This window comes from Lactuca sativa, chromosome 5 (genome assembly GCF_002870075.4).
Source record: "Lactuca sativa cultivar Salinas chromosome 5, Lsat_Salinas_v11, whole genome shotgun sequence".
NCBI lineage: Eukaryota > Viridiplantae > Streptophyta > Magnoliopsida > Asterales > Asteraceae > Lactuca > Lactuca sativa.
The window spans coordinates 128,814,568-128,830,210 of NC_056627.2; positions in this window are offsets into that span (position 1 = coordinate 128,814,568).

Here is a 15,643-nt window from a genome sequence, read left to right on the forward strand (position 1 = left end):
CATTGATTGGATAGAATTTAGAAGTAGAGAATAAAATGTTAGAATTATGATCAATTAAGCGATCATTTTGACATTTAGAAGTAGAAAAGCTCTTAATAGGCTAAGAGAAGTTTTAAGAAACTTGAAATGGTGTATGAATAGGCCTTGAGCAAGAGGATGAGCTAACATGCGTCAATTGAAGAAAGGTGCTAAGAAGAGTAGTTGGTTATAACACCCATAAAAATCAAGCCAATTTAAAACTTTTTCAAACATCCAAAAGTCATTAGTTATTACAAAATGTTTTCAAAATAGTTTAATATCAAAGTATCCCAGAACCCATAAGTCCAAAACACAAGGATGTGTACGGTCACGCCTTCGCCTTGCCAAGACATCTGGAGCACCTGAAACAATAAACTGAAACCGTAAGCACAAAGCTTAGTGAGTTCCCCCAAAATACTCATACCCACAACAACACACATATAATCATAAACAACATATTATGGGTCCAATCAACTATCGGGTTGGAATACCCCAGGCCCACAACCAACAGGTTGGAATGCCAACATACTATGGATCCAATCATCCTCGGGATGGAATACCCCAGGCCCACAACCAACAGGTTGGAATGCCAACATACTATGGATCCAATCATCCTCGGGATGGAATACCCCAGGCCCACAACCAACAGGTTGGAATGCCCACATACTATGGTCCAATCATCCTTGGGATGAATTACTCACGGCCCACAACCAACAGGTTGGAATGCCCAGGTCTATTTGCTTTCGCACAAAGCAGATAAGCCTCAACCGCCAAACAAATATGTGCACACATAGAACAGATAATCACATAACAGTCTATAGACAACAAATGATCCAACTGATCATACCACATATCACATAATATCATCCTATCTACCAGGATACCGATCTAACCGATCATACCGCATACCATATAATATTATCCTACTCTCTAGGATGCCGATCTAACAGATCATAACAGCATATAACATCCCAACTACCAAGATATCAATCTAACCAATCATACCGCATACCATATAATATTATCCTACTCTCTAGGATACCAATCTAACAGATCATAACAGCATATAACATGACCAGATAACAATCCAAAGGGCCGGCCTTGGTGCCTTAGACCCTTGAGTATAGTGAGGATAACTCACCTGACACTGCTGAAGTCTCGCAGATAAAACTCTAGCTGCTGGTTGACAGCTTCCCGAACTATCAACATCAAACAATACCTAATTAATAATTGGTTCCAAACCCAAGGTCCAACTCACACTTCAAAAGCCCAAAATCCAAGTAATAGGCCAAAGCCCAACATATCCAGACCTCTACATGGTCTTTTCTTAAGGCCCATCCAATTATTATGGTCCAAACTCTTGGTATTCCCATGGCCCAATATCACATAATCATATAAGCCCAAACTATGGTCCATTTATGGCCTGATTTTCCAAATTGGGTCTAACCCCTCATATAGGCCTTAACCTAAAGCCCATCAACCTATTCTAATCCATATGATCATTCTTGGATGGTCCTTTAATAATCCAATTACCAAAGCCCAATAGAAAGGCCCAACACAAAGCCCGAGTGAAATTAAGGTTTCATATAAAATAACAATTAAGGTTAAGTCTTTCTCACTTAACCCATTAAGAACTTAATCCATTAAATTCATTATTGCCTTAGGTTAATTTACCAATGATTATAATTTAATATTCAAGTTTATTAAATAATTCCTATGTGCATGTGTCCCGATCAATTTCCACAAATTAGGGTTTTCCTACCCAATCTTAGCCTAATAATCAATTGGTTGGGTTTTTAGATCACTTTGGGCCTTATTGGCCCATTAGGATTCCATTGGGCCCACTAGGGTTTCTTTAGGCCAATTAGGGTTTCATTGATCCCACATTGTCTAAACATCCCCGAAGCGAGGTCCAAACGCAATCAAAGCACATCGCCACCCGACATGGCGGCCGGTGGCGGCAGGAGGCAGCAACCACCATCTCATGGTGGTGGTGATGGATCTTCTTTTCATTATTCCTCTTTTGTTATAATTACAATGTTAAACCCTAATTAACCAACACACACAAACACACTAATAAACACACATACACTCACTAATAACACACACACACTGTCTTGCTCGCGAAGGGAATCCGGCCACCCACCTGGTGGCGTGAGGCAACGGCAGTGACACGAGGAGGCGGCTATCAGTAGCACAGATGACGGTCGATCGGCAGAAAACGACAATATCGAGTCTCAACCTAATTGATCTGACTTGCTCCTCCCACGACCACAACACTGGACCTAAATTTGTCTTTGATCTTCGGCAGTGGCGGCGGTGTACACAATTCATGAGCAACAGCAGCACCAACCGTCGGCGCTCTTGGTGGTGATGGCGATGACGAGAATTTCCGAGGAGCGGCGGTAAAAGGCTGGAGAAAGGAGGGTGCGTGCGACCCACCCGCGAACCACCATAGAGTCCATGGTCGCTCGCCTCCGACTCTCGCGACTGGATCAACGATGGGCGGCGATCCTCCGTCTTCGTCAGCAGCAAAGGTCCGTCAGCGAACTTGGTTGATCGGATCAAGCATGAAGGAGAAGGGATATGCAAGCAAGACGAGGGAGAAGAAGATGGAGGCCGGAGGATGAAGAGGGGGTGGGGTGTAGGAATGACAACGGGGCGGGTTCGGGGCGGGGCATGGCTTCCCAAACCCGAACCCGATTTTTGAATGTGTACTCGAACCCGACCCGAAACCCGACGGGTTTCTTATCGGGGCGCCCCGTCGGGACTGAAAATTTTCCCGAACCCGACCCGAAACCCGAAACCTGATAATTACCCGAAAACCCGACTCTAAAACCCGAAATATGGCAGAAAAAAAAGAAGGAAAAACTATAAATACAATGATAAATTAAGAAGTTGCATAGGCTTAAAATACCAAATAAGTTCTTTAATCATTTAACCAAATAGAAATTACTAGTAGTCTAATGTTGTAACAACCAACCAACCAACCAAAACATCCAAGTATACAACATGAAAAACTAATTCGTCACAATAATACATTACCACTTAGCATTAAAACAAACTCAAAATCTAACAAGATCATCGAAACTTGTTGTCCCGCATCTTGACTACTTGTAGTTGGAGCATGATTTTGAATTTTTGAATTCATATTTCCTGAAAAATAAAAACCAATGTCATATTATACTCAACAAATCTGTCTTACTGTCTAAATAGATTAGAAATCACAAAACAACTCAAATCAAATTCACTCAACAAATCTGTCTATATAAATTAGAAATCAGAACAGATCAAATTCACTCAACAAATCAGTCTAAGCCGATCAAACATGTCCAAGCTCTACAATACTAAATATGCTCTACCTGAATATTAGAGTCCTAAATCCCTTATTATATCTAACATGATATCAAGGCTAACACAAGAGGTGCAGAATTTAGAAAATCAATATAAGATGAGGAAAAACGAAGGAAAAGACTACTGATTATCTGCGGTTTGGGTAATTTATTAAATCCTATATATTCCTGATACCAAACCCAACAAAAACATTGCATCAGTTTCTTTAACTGAATCGAACCTAATTGATGTGCTTCATACTTAGATAACCTAGTTCATGCACCAATTGAATCGATCCTAAAGAACAAATGGATGTTGGGACTGGGAAATTCAATGGTTATTACCTAAAAGAATGTTAGTTTGACTTGGTAGGAGAATGGCTGAAAAAGTTTATCATGAAAACGATGAATGGCTAGTAGACTTACCTTGATTTGTTGGGTTTTTCTGATCGTTTTTCAAACGTGTTAATTCCAATATGTTGAAATCGGAATGAAACCACTCTAAGATGTCGAAGTCGAAACCAGTATAACTGAAGTCATAACTGATATTACTGAAGTCCCTCTAAGCTAATAAAATCGGAATGAAATCGCCTGCGATTGTCCTAGGGCATGGAGATGACGTTCTCCGGTGAAACGGAACTTCAGGAGTCGGCTGGAACTTCAGGAGTCGATTGAAACTGTGAAGGATGGATTTGAAAATGATCAACCGATCATCGCTATCGGACCAAAAGCTGAAAAAGTGAACATTTGATTTTGTTGATTTGGAATATTGAAGTCGGCTGGAACTAGAAGAGATACGAGGAGCGTGACTGCGAGAATGACTGAATGTGTGATTTTAGGGTTAGTCTTCCAGGGGCAGATGTATATATATATATATATATATATATATATATATATATATATATATATATATATATATATATATATATATATATATATATATATATATATATATTCGGGGCGGGTCGGGTCGGGGTAGGCACTCCCCACTCCCTGCCCCGAACCCGAAAAAAATACCCGATAAGGACCCGATACCCGACCCGAAACCCGATAAGAACGACCCGGCCCGGCCCGAAAACTTCGAGGATCGGGTTTCCCCGTCGGGTTCGGGTTTTTTTGCCATCCCTAGTGGGGTGTCGGTTGTATCATGCGTTGGTTTAGGGTTACCGAGAATGGCGACCTCATATATCCCGTCCCTTATTAAACTTCAACCCATATTGACTATAAAAACCCCTCTTTTTCCTTTTCTTTCAAAGAAGATCCATATTTTCCCTTTTTACCCCCGCCATCAAAGCTCTTTACAAATTGGATCTGAAATTTACCATTTAGCCCTTAGCTTCCAACATCTCTTCATATTAAGTCCCAATAATTACCCGATAGTCCTTGCCCACATAATTATTTATCAAACCCATCTGAAACTCACACTTTTAACCCTCAGAAATCAAAGTATATCATTTGGCACCCCAAAACCAACACTCCACTAATTATTATCTGATTTTGGACTATAATAACATATAATAATAATAATAATAATTGTTGCTCAGGGTTCTGGATTTATTATTTAATTATTTTATTCTAAATGGAATGTTACAACTCTCCCCCACTTAAATTTGTTTTCGTCCTCGAAATCGTTTCTTATCCTCCCTTACACACCAGTCAACTTGAACAACGCGACTATAACCCCGAGCATAACCCCAGCCTTTCCAAGGCAATTGTAACCACCCCTCCCACGGTTCTAAATTCTGAAGATAAATTTCTTGCAATATGATCACATTTACTCAATCCAAAATTCGAAGTCTCGAGATGGTCTGGCTCCCTGACAGCCCGCCCATACTGGATCTTTGTCGAGTTCATTACACTTATCTCCCAACTAGCTACTCAACTACTAAAACCCTGGGGTTCCCACTCGAAAGCAGAATCACAATCCCACACTGCTACCTATAATTCTCTTTTGACAAGAGATTATGTACTCCCTCAAGAGAAATTTGTCTTGATATCCAGTTCCTAGTTATATAATAAACAACGTAATGCAAACTGGGAGATGAACCCTTTTTGGATCAATAAAACAACGTTTCACTTCGTTGTCGAACCACTTACATATAATAATCATCTCGTAAGCACAAACACTCATACCTGGCCCAATCATCCTTGGAATGGAATACCAGGCATGCCTACGACGGGTCCATTCATCCCTAGGATGGAATACCCTCACATCACACATGTTTGGTCCAATCAACCCTCAGATTGGAATACCAAACATGTCAGGTCCACTCAATCGTAGGGTTCGGTCATCCTCACGATGGAATACCCTAGATTGGAATACCACTATACTTATAACTCGGGTCTAACCCATAACTTGAAATCCAAGGACGTATCCTTGCATCACATCTAAAATCCTCTGATTCGCCACAACCGAGTGACACTCTGTTGAAATACTGGGTTCCGGCCTGGTTGCGGAGCTAAAGGCCTCCCACATAGTTGCCTCACACGACTTCCGAACAAAATCCTTCCCTAGAACTAGTTGCCACTAGTTATCATGCCACTGCAACTTTAACAACCTCCTGATCCAACCGATTGGACCATTGCATCAAATGCTGATGTTACCAAATCCACGGCTAAAAGCGATTGCTACATGACCAATGGTGGCCTTACATTACAAACAACCTTAAGAACTCCATTGCTTCCTTGATCCCATAATTGTTGTGACATTCCTATAGTCTTATAACTGGCTTAACTAGGTCTAATACCTCGGGGGAAACCCATAAACCAATCCGTGGATTTCCATATCCTCACTGCTACACCCGAACTGGTGGTTACTATTGTCCCTTCAGCGTCCTAACAATGCGCTCATGCTATCTACCAACCTAGTGAATGTTGTGGCTACACCCACAGACTTACATCACTCTAGCACTATCTGCTGCTAGTGTACGCTACGGCTAACCCCACAGTCTTACAACACTTTCCATACTGGTCAAACACGCGCTCGACCTAACACACCACTGAACTTAATTCATGGCTAGAATCCCAACTTGATTTCCTAAGTTCTGCTATCAAGCACTGAGAAGACGCGGTTCACATGTTGGGGAGTTTTACCGAACTCCTAACTCACACAATCCTCAAACCTAACAACCACTTGGGTTGTCTTCCTTCCTGACAACGATGCGAAACTTATCCCATTTTCAAACCGCTCCTACTTCTGAATCCCGGAATAGTTCTCCCCCACTTAGATTCGGCTAAGTCTTCACAATATATTAAATTTGAAGAATTCCCAATCCTTCTTGCTTTCCATCGATCGATCTGATGACAACCAGACCTTTCCAATTAGTACTCCTTTACTAGCCAATCCCGAATGATCACACACTTCTAATAACTAGATGAGCACTTCCTAAATCCTAGGGAAACCAACAATCCCTAAAGCTCGAATGATCCCACACCCAAATCTTGAAGTCCAAAAATAGATGCTCCAACTAATGTCTCACAATGAGCTACTTCCCTTGGCGCTTTCCCCCGCCAGTCAATAACGGTTACTAAAATCACTGAATCCTGACAAAGTTGAATAATCATCATGTGGGACCTTGTCCGCAGACCTTCCACATAATACCCTTCTTCAAAAAGCGTTCCAACAATCCTCCTACTCTCAACTCTAGAAATCATATCATTCAGGGCCTCACACCCCGTCTCACTCACCAGCTCAATCATCCACAGCTGAACTTCAAACAAACTTTGCCCTAAACCGGGCTACAACTACTCCCGAGGCATAGTCTACAATCCCAAAAGTGCAATAGATCGCACAATCAATCCTTACCGCTCGATACAATAGATCCAAGGCGAAGCGGACCTCACAACACACTCATCGACCCACCTACGCTCACCGGTGCTGAAATAATGTTATCTATCCCTGCAACCAACTAACCCCGAGCTGGAATACAACCTGATCCTAGGGTCACAAGCCTGCTCACTCCTTTGAGCTCGAAAAACTGAGAGGGCATAGTCCTTGCTCTATAAAACGATAATCCAATCCATTAATTAACCATTCACTTCAAGTTGTAAAACTCCAGCTGAACATAGTCATCACTCCTTTCGGAGTCCCAGCGACTCTCATTCCGGCCTCGAGCAAACCCCCGAGCCTAAAATCTAGAAACTCATGTACTAGCCTTTCCTGCGCAACCCACGGAAATATAACGAGTACAAATCATCTTCCTGATCCCATATAACTGCAGCCCTCTGCTCATCAGAATACATCCCAATAACAAGTCCCAGTACTGGAAAGCTCGACCAACTCCTTCCCTTTGCTGTCGTTACAGCCGTTGAAGCTGCTGCGGAAGCCGGCTCAACAATGGCTGCATAGCGCTCGTCGAAATACTCAACCATGGCGGTCTTAATAGACCCACATATCTCCGGTAACTGTCCCGAGACAAACTCGATCACCTCCTTCCGGATGATCTCACTGACACGGTCCTCTGACAATGCTGGCCTATCCTGGCTGGCAGCTCCCGATCCTAACCTAGATCCGGTCTCTAGATGTCTCGTAACCACCATTATGGTAAGACACTAGAAAGATCTATGATAATCCATATAATGACAAGGGACTAATTCCATACCCAACCCTAAGGGTTGTGACTTCCTTGCTACGTGTATGGGTCCTGTGCTTTCAGTAGTACGGGCCCATACTACCTTCCACACCTACCCATATTTGTCTCAAGTATCACCACAACACCCTAACAATATACATAAACATAGCGAGCGATCAATCCTTATTCCTAGAGAAAGGCTAACTGTCTCACAACTGACCTACCGGTCTCATACAACCCACCTATCCATGAAACTTCCGCCAACCCTACAACACTAGTGTATGCTAGCCATACATAATGCTAGACCCCATAGAATTTCGAATATCCAATCCTACCCTAAGCTCCTAATCAAACAAGAACATAACATAAGGCCAAATCAAACATTCTTAGGCTATAAGATCTTAATTATGTATAACCGTGATGTATACACTAAGCAATTACTGTAATGATGTCAATCTCATATAAAGGAAATCCCTAGGCTATCAGGCATCATATAATCAGGCAATTCTATCATGCAATTCCTGAAGATCCCTAGCCTAGTGCTAGCATGCTGTTCTAACATATCACAATATCAATTAACTGTATGGTATTTCTGGGTCTACTTACTGGCTCCGGCTGATCGTACAATTCGCATCCGCTTTTACTTATTTTGAAAACCATTTAAAATCATTTTGAAATTCTTTCCTTGATTTGATACTGTATTCACACGAATGTTCCTCCAATTCACTCAAACCAAGGCTCTGAAACCAACTTGTAACACCCATAAAAATCAAGTCAATTTAAAACTTTTTCAAAAATCCAAAAGTCATTAGTTATTACAAAATGTTTTCAAAATAGTTTAATATCAAAGTATCCCAGAACCCATAAGTCCAAAACACGAGGATGTGTACGGTCACGCCTTTACCTTGCCAAGACATCTGGAGCACCTGAAACAATAAACTGAAACCGTAAGCACGAAGCTTAGTGAGTTCCCCCAAAATACCCATACCCACAACAACACACATATAATAATAAACAACATACTATAGGTCCAATCAACCATCGGGTTGGATACCACAGGCCCACAACCAACAGGTTGGAATGCCAACATACTATGGGTCCAATCATCCTCGGGATGCAATACCCCAAGCCCACAACCAACAGGTTGGAATGCCCACCTACTATGAGTCCAATCATCCTCGGTATGGAATACTCACGACCCATAACCAACAGGATGGAATGCCCAGGTCTATTAGCTTTCGCACAAAGCAGATAAGCCTCAATGGCCAAACAAATATGTGCACACATATAACAGATAATCATATAACAGTCTATAGACAACAAATGATCTAACTGATCATACCACATATCACATAATACCATCCTATGTACCAGGATACCGATCTAAGCGATCATACTGCATACCATATAATATTATCCTACTCTCTAGGATACCGATCTAACAGATCATAACAGCATATATCATCTTATCTACCAGGATACCGATCTAACCAATCATACCGCATACCATATAATATCCCGTCCCTTATTAAACTTCAACCCATATTGACTATAAAACCCCCTCTTCTTCCTTTTCTTTCAACGAAGATCCATATTTTCCCTTTTTACCCCCGCTATCAAAGCTCTTTACAATTTGGGTCCGAAATTTACCATTTAGCCCTTAGCTTCCAACATCTCTTCATATTAAGTCCCAATAATTACCCGATAGTCCTTGACCACATAATTATTTATGAAACCCATCCGAAACTCACGCTTTTAACCATCAGAAATCAAAGTATATCATTTGGCACCCCGAAACCAACACTCCACTAATTATTATCTGATTTTGGACTATAATAACATATAATAATAATAATAATAATAATAATAATAATAATAATAATAGTAATAATAATAATAATTGCTGCTCACGGTTACAAAATTATTATTTAATAATTCTATTTTAAATGGGATGTTACATTGGTCATCACTAATTAATAAGGTGAGTTATAACTATCACATACTATATCTTTATGTTGTTATATATATATATATATATATATATATATATATATATATATATATATATATATATATATATATATATATATATATATATATATATACACACACAGACAAATATATCATGTATCTGGGTTTGTGTGTATCACCAAAGTAAGTAAAGATGTATGGAGAAAGAACAAGAATACTATGAGTAATACCCCTGAAAGTAGACAAAGAAAGAATGAGATTATAGCTATTATAATCCTATGTATGAGTAGATGATGAGAAAAGGTATCTATGGATACCTAAAGGTGGAGGGTGTCCTTCCATCTTATCTTTTCTATCTATCGCAACCCACAACACATGGAATCCTATATTTCTCAACCCACTTGTCACATCATTATTTTTATTTAATTAAATTTGAAAATATTAAAAAAAAAGAACATAACATTTTTTTATAAAATAATATTAAAATAAATAGTTAATTAAAACAAATACTATTTAATAAATTATAAAACAAATATAAATTATCAAAAATATTTGAAGTTCATACTGTATTAAAAACATTTATAGTATTTGTTTTTATCATATATCTTATACCATATAATTTAAAATAGATTATGCATAATTTATTTAAAAAATAAGATAGAAAAAACAAATAAGTATGTTTTAATGAAATCTATAAACTATATCGGCTAAAATGTAACTTTTTACATTAACTACTTTTGTACCTAAACCTATTTCCTAAAGCTGACTCCATCTTCTTCCATCATAAATTGGGATCTCCGCTGATGTGTGTAAAACCAACTAGTTTTAATCCTACTAATTTAAACACAAAGACAAACACACGAAAGGAAGTGTACCTATCGATTAGCAGTTTAGTTCAGGTAGGTAGGTTATCGAACACAGAGAGCGGTAAACAATTAAAATAAATGCTAATATTATCTAAATAAAAAAAGTAATAAAAAGGGGTTTTTCTCTAGTTTTGCAGGACTAGAAACTTAAACAATTAAATAATACTCAAACTAAGCAACTAACAGCTAAGCAAACAAAAATTAACTAAATCCAATAATAGAAGAGACTTACGTTTAGGTTTGAGTCATTTATTCCTATGGTTGATTTTATGACGAGTGCAATGGATTAATTGGCATTGGATACCGATAAGTGTGATTAGGTTCACGTTCACTGTTACTAATCCTTAGAAAACATATCAATTCAAGCAGTGATCAAGTGATTAAACTAATAGATTTCCTAGTTTATTAATTCGGGTAAGTAAGACTTGTAATAAGGTAATCAAATATGCTAATTCAATTAACTCCTTGTTGATGGTTCGTCAAACAAGCTCACACATTAACTTACCCATTTTCTAGTTAACCCTAGTTTCACGTTCGTTATTCCTAGGCATATAACTACGTGTTCACATAAATCATATGAGATTAGCAATTAAAAGATGTTCATACAACTTAATTACTAGTTTATTAACAGAAAATAGTTATTGTTAACATATAAGGTTCTTTAACAAGCTTAACAAAACAATATTACCAAATAAAATTAATCCTAACCATAAAATCATACCATAATCATAAAGTCATCTATCCTAAACAGAAGATAATAGTTTTAGCTCATGATTACTGTAAAACTAAGATAAAAAATGAAATCAAACAACTCAAACATAGTTCAACTTAAATTATAAGTAAGAATGGACTTGAATTTGCCGGGATTCTTCTCAAAGTTGGATCTAGGGTTGATTCTCTGGCTTCCAGCACCTTAGCAGGTCTTCTAATCGTAGCTTTACCCCTAAGGGTTTCTCTCCATGCCAGGGTATCGATTTGAAAGCCCCTTTATATAGATTTTCACAAAACAAAGGTGACTCGTCGAGTCCAATGACCTACTCAGCGAGTCCCTCACTTCAAACCCGTGTACGGCAAGTCAGCGCGTCCAGAATCGCGAAAGTTCGACGTGACTCTTCGTTTTTATGGCCTAATCGTCGAGTCCATTTGGAATAAGCATTTTATTAAAACACGAAAGTCGTCTGAAATTGTGTCTAGTTTTCAGAACATTTTGAATCTCGTCAATTGGACTTACGGTTCATGAGATATGGCTAAAACACTGACGAGGGATCAAGCTGTCCAACAACATCCTTCTTTCTTCAAAATCCAAGATCCAAGCTTCTAATCGCTAGTTCCGCTTCCTTTTCCACCCGAGCATGTCATTGTTGCTGAAAAACGAAATTCTGAACTAATTAAGCATATTTTGTTCATTTAATGAGACAAAAACAACATAAAGTATTAAGATAATGCATAAATTTTATAACTAAATATGTCGATATCATCTGCCCATCAAGACTCTCTTTTTCACATACTCTAGCCTCGCAGGAAATTTGCTCTCCTCCTCGTCAAAAAGCAATAATTTGGTAAAGAATTGAATAGAAGAGAGAGAGAGAGAGAGAGAGAGAGAGAGAGAGAGAGAGAGGGATGCAACCTCACTCACAGGTGCACCAACCAGCTTAGACAATAATTACACTGTAACACCCATAAAAATCAAGCCAATTTAAAACTTTTTAAGTCATTCATAAACCAATAATTATTAAAAATATGTTTTCAAAATGGTTTAATGTCAGAGTATCCCATAATCAAATCATAAAATATAAGGAGGTGCACGATCACGCCTTCACCTTCCCGCGATCATCAGAAGTATCTAAAACAAAAGCAACAACTATAAGCCTAAAGCTTAGTGAGTTCCCCCAAAATACCAACGCCATACAAACCATAATTGTATCACATAAACAAACAACATGCATAATGAGCCATCAGCCTGACTGGACCGCCTCGCAAGGACATCAGTCTATCTGGACCGCTCTCCGAGCCATCGACGCGTCTTGACCGCCTCTCAGGGCCTTCAGCCTATCCGGACTGCTTGTCGGGCCTTCGGCTTAACTAGTATGCCCTATCCAGGTTTGCAGTCTATCTGGTCTACCCTAGGTATGTTGGCATTCAGCACAAAGTAGGTCTACGTCAACCTAACCCCCAATAAAACAATCATGTGAACATAAATATCATACGCTAGCACATATAACAGTCAAACTGATCCAACAAATCACTAATCATAGCAACATCCTATAAACAGGATACCGACCTAACCGGTCACTAAATTAGCATCATCTTATATACCAGGATACCGACCTACTAGGTCACTAAGCATATCACCATCCTAACAACCAGGATGCAAATCAATAAGAATATCATGCAATAAACCCGGATACAAATCCAAAAAAGGTCGGCATTGGTGCCTTCGACCCTGTTAGTATAGTGAGGACAGCTCACCTCACAAGTAGCTCGAGATGATAAATGTCCAACTCCCCAAATGCAGCTCCAAACTCAATCACCTACATCCACCAATGATCCCCTTTCATAAATTCTTAAATTACTAAAATACCCCTAGAAGTCAAACTTGTCAACCCTTTGTCAAAGTCAAGGTCAACGGTCAAGGTCAACAGTCCATGTTGACCCGACTCGTCGAGTGTAGCCCACTGACTCGGCGAGTCCTTCCAGAACTCGAGAAATCATGAAAACCCTAGTTGACTCTCCGAGTTTCCAGACAGCTCGTCGAGTCCATGCAGTGTCCAAATGTCGGGAAAACCCTACCTGACTCGTCAAGTTGTCTCACTGGCTCGCCGAGTCCATGCAGAAACAAAAATGGCCAATCTTCATCTGACTCGTCGAGTTTGTAATGACCTAATTTGCAAAGTAAAAATTTCATTTTTAGAATAAGCAACCATGATGTCATACATTAAGAAATCCAGTTAATTGTTTTCAAAACATAAGTCTAATACAACTTTAATTCCAAACATCAGAGTGTCCCAAAATTTGCGAGAGAGTGCACGCCGCACCATCATGCCTTGCCCTTGCCCCTGGAATATGAGGTACCTGAAACCATAAAAAAAACTTGTAACCATGAAGCTTAGTGAGTTCCCCATAGTATACCTCACACACAAACCACATAACATGCTAGCTATAAAAGCTACCTCTACCACATACACATATCAATTAGCTATGAAGCTACCTCTACCACATAACACATATATCAACTAGCTATAAAGCTATCTCTACCATTAGCCACAAAGGCTATCTCTACCATTAGCCATAAGGCTATCTCTACCATCAGCTACAAGGCTATCTCTACCATCAACCACAAGGCTATCTCTACCATCAACCACAATGATATCTCTACCATCAGCCACAAAGCCTATCTCTACCGCATATCATGCATACATACATACCACACACCTCTACTTAGCAAGTATACCAACTATCATAAAATGGGCCGACCTTGGTGCCATAGACCCATTGGTATGGTGAGAAGACTCACCTCGAATGCAGAAAATTCCTGAAGAAATCCTTAATTGTTTCCCTAACCACTTCCTGACCATTAATACCGAAACAATATACCCAATTAGCAACTGGGGCCCATACCATAATCCTTAATCCATGCATGGGGGTAAAATGACCATTTTACCCCTGGCCCAGTATGATCCAAAACTAAGGCCCAATCCTCAAAATAAAACCCAAGACTAGGTAGGCTTTCCAAGCCCACTAGTGTTCCACTAATGGCCCAACTTGCTCAATTGGGCCCAATCCCTTTAATGGGTCTTACCGTAAGCCCAAACATATTCCTGGCCCAAAACATCTGACTCATGATGGCCCACTAAATCCTAAAGACCTGAAGTCCATTGCTTGGCCCAACCCGAGGCCCAAAACACTACAAGCCCAAAACTGATAAGTACGCGGGGCGTACTTCTTATGTACGCTAAGAGTACTGACTGGAAGTGGTGTACGTGGCGCGTACTTGCATGTACGCCCAGCGTACTCCTCTGTTAAGCTATTTTCCATTAAGTTCTTAATATTTGGGATTTCGAACATCAAACTTCAGATCTAAGTCCATTAAGACGTCTTCAGGCATAAGGTTTGCAACTTTATGCCGTTGTGTAGAATATTCAAATTAATATTAATATTAATCTAATATACAGCTGGTATATTAAGGTAGGATATAAATTAGGATAATTGAATTAGAGTGATTTGATTTTGATTAAGTTTTCCTTGTTTAGATTGATCTAGTTTCCGTGTTTAGGCTTATCATTGTATATATATTGAGGTGATTATCCCATAGTAAAATATAAGAAACAATTTTCTGTAAGACCACATGGTATCAGAGCTGTAAAACTACCAATTTTACTCAACCCTAAGCTCCTTATCCTCATGATGGAGACAGGAAATAAAGGTCCTGCAGCCAACCCAAAAAAATCTTCTTCTGTTGTTAGTGACACAACTCCACTGTCTGTGCACATCACAGTGCATAAATTAAATGGCAACAATTATTTGGAGTGGTCTCAGTCGGTAAAACTTGTTGTAGATGGAAGAGGAAAGTTAGGGTATCTCACTGGAGATGTGAAGGCGCTAAAGGAAGGAGAGGAAGGGTACAATATCTGGAGATCTGAAAATTCCCTTATCACAGCATGGCTTCTCAATTCCATGGACAGCTCAATTGCCAAGCCACTTATATTCATGAAGACAGCCAAAGAGGTGTGGGATTCTGTTAAAGAGACCTACTTAGATCTGGAAAATTTCTCCCAGATTTTTGAATTAAAAACAAAACTTTGGCAGTCTAAGCAAGGAAATAGGGTTGTAACAAGCTACTACAATGAGATGGTAGCATTGTGGCAAGAGTTGGACCAGTGTTATG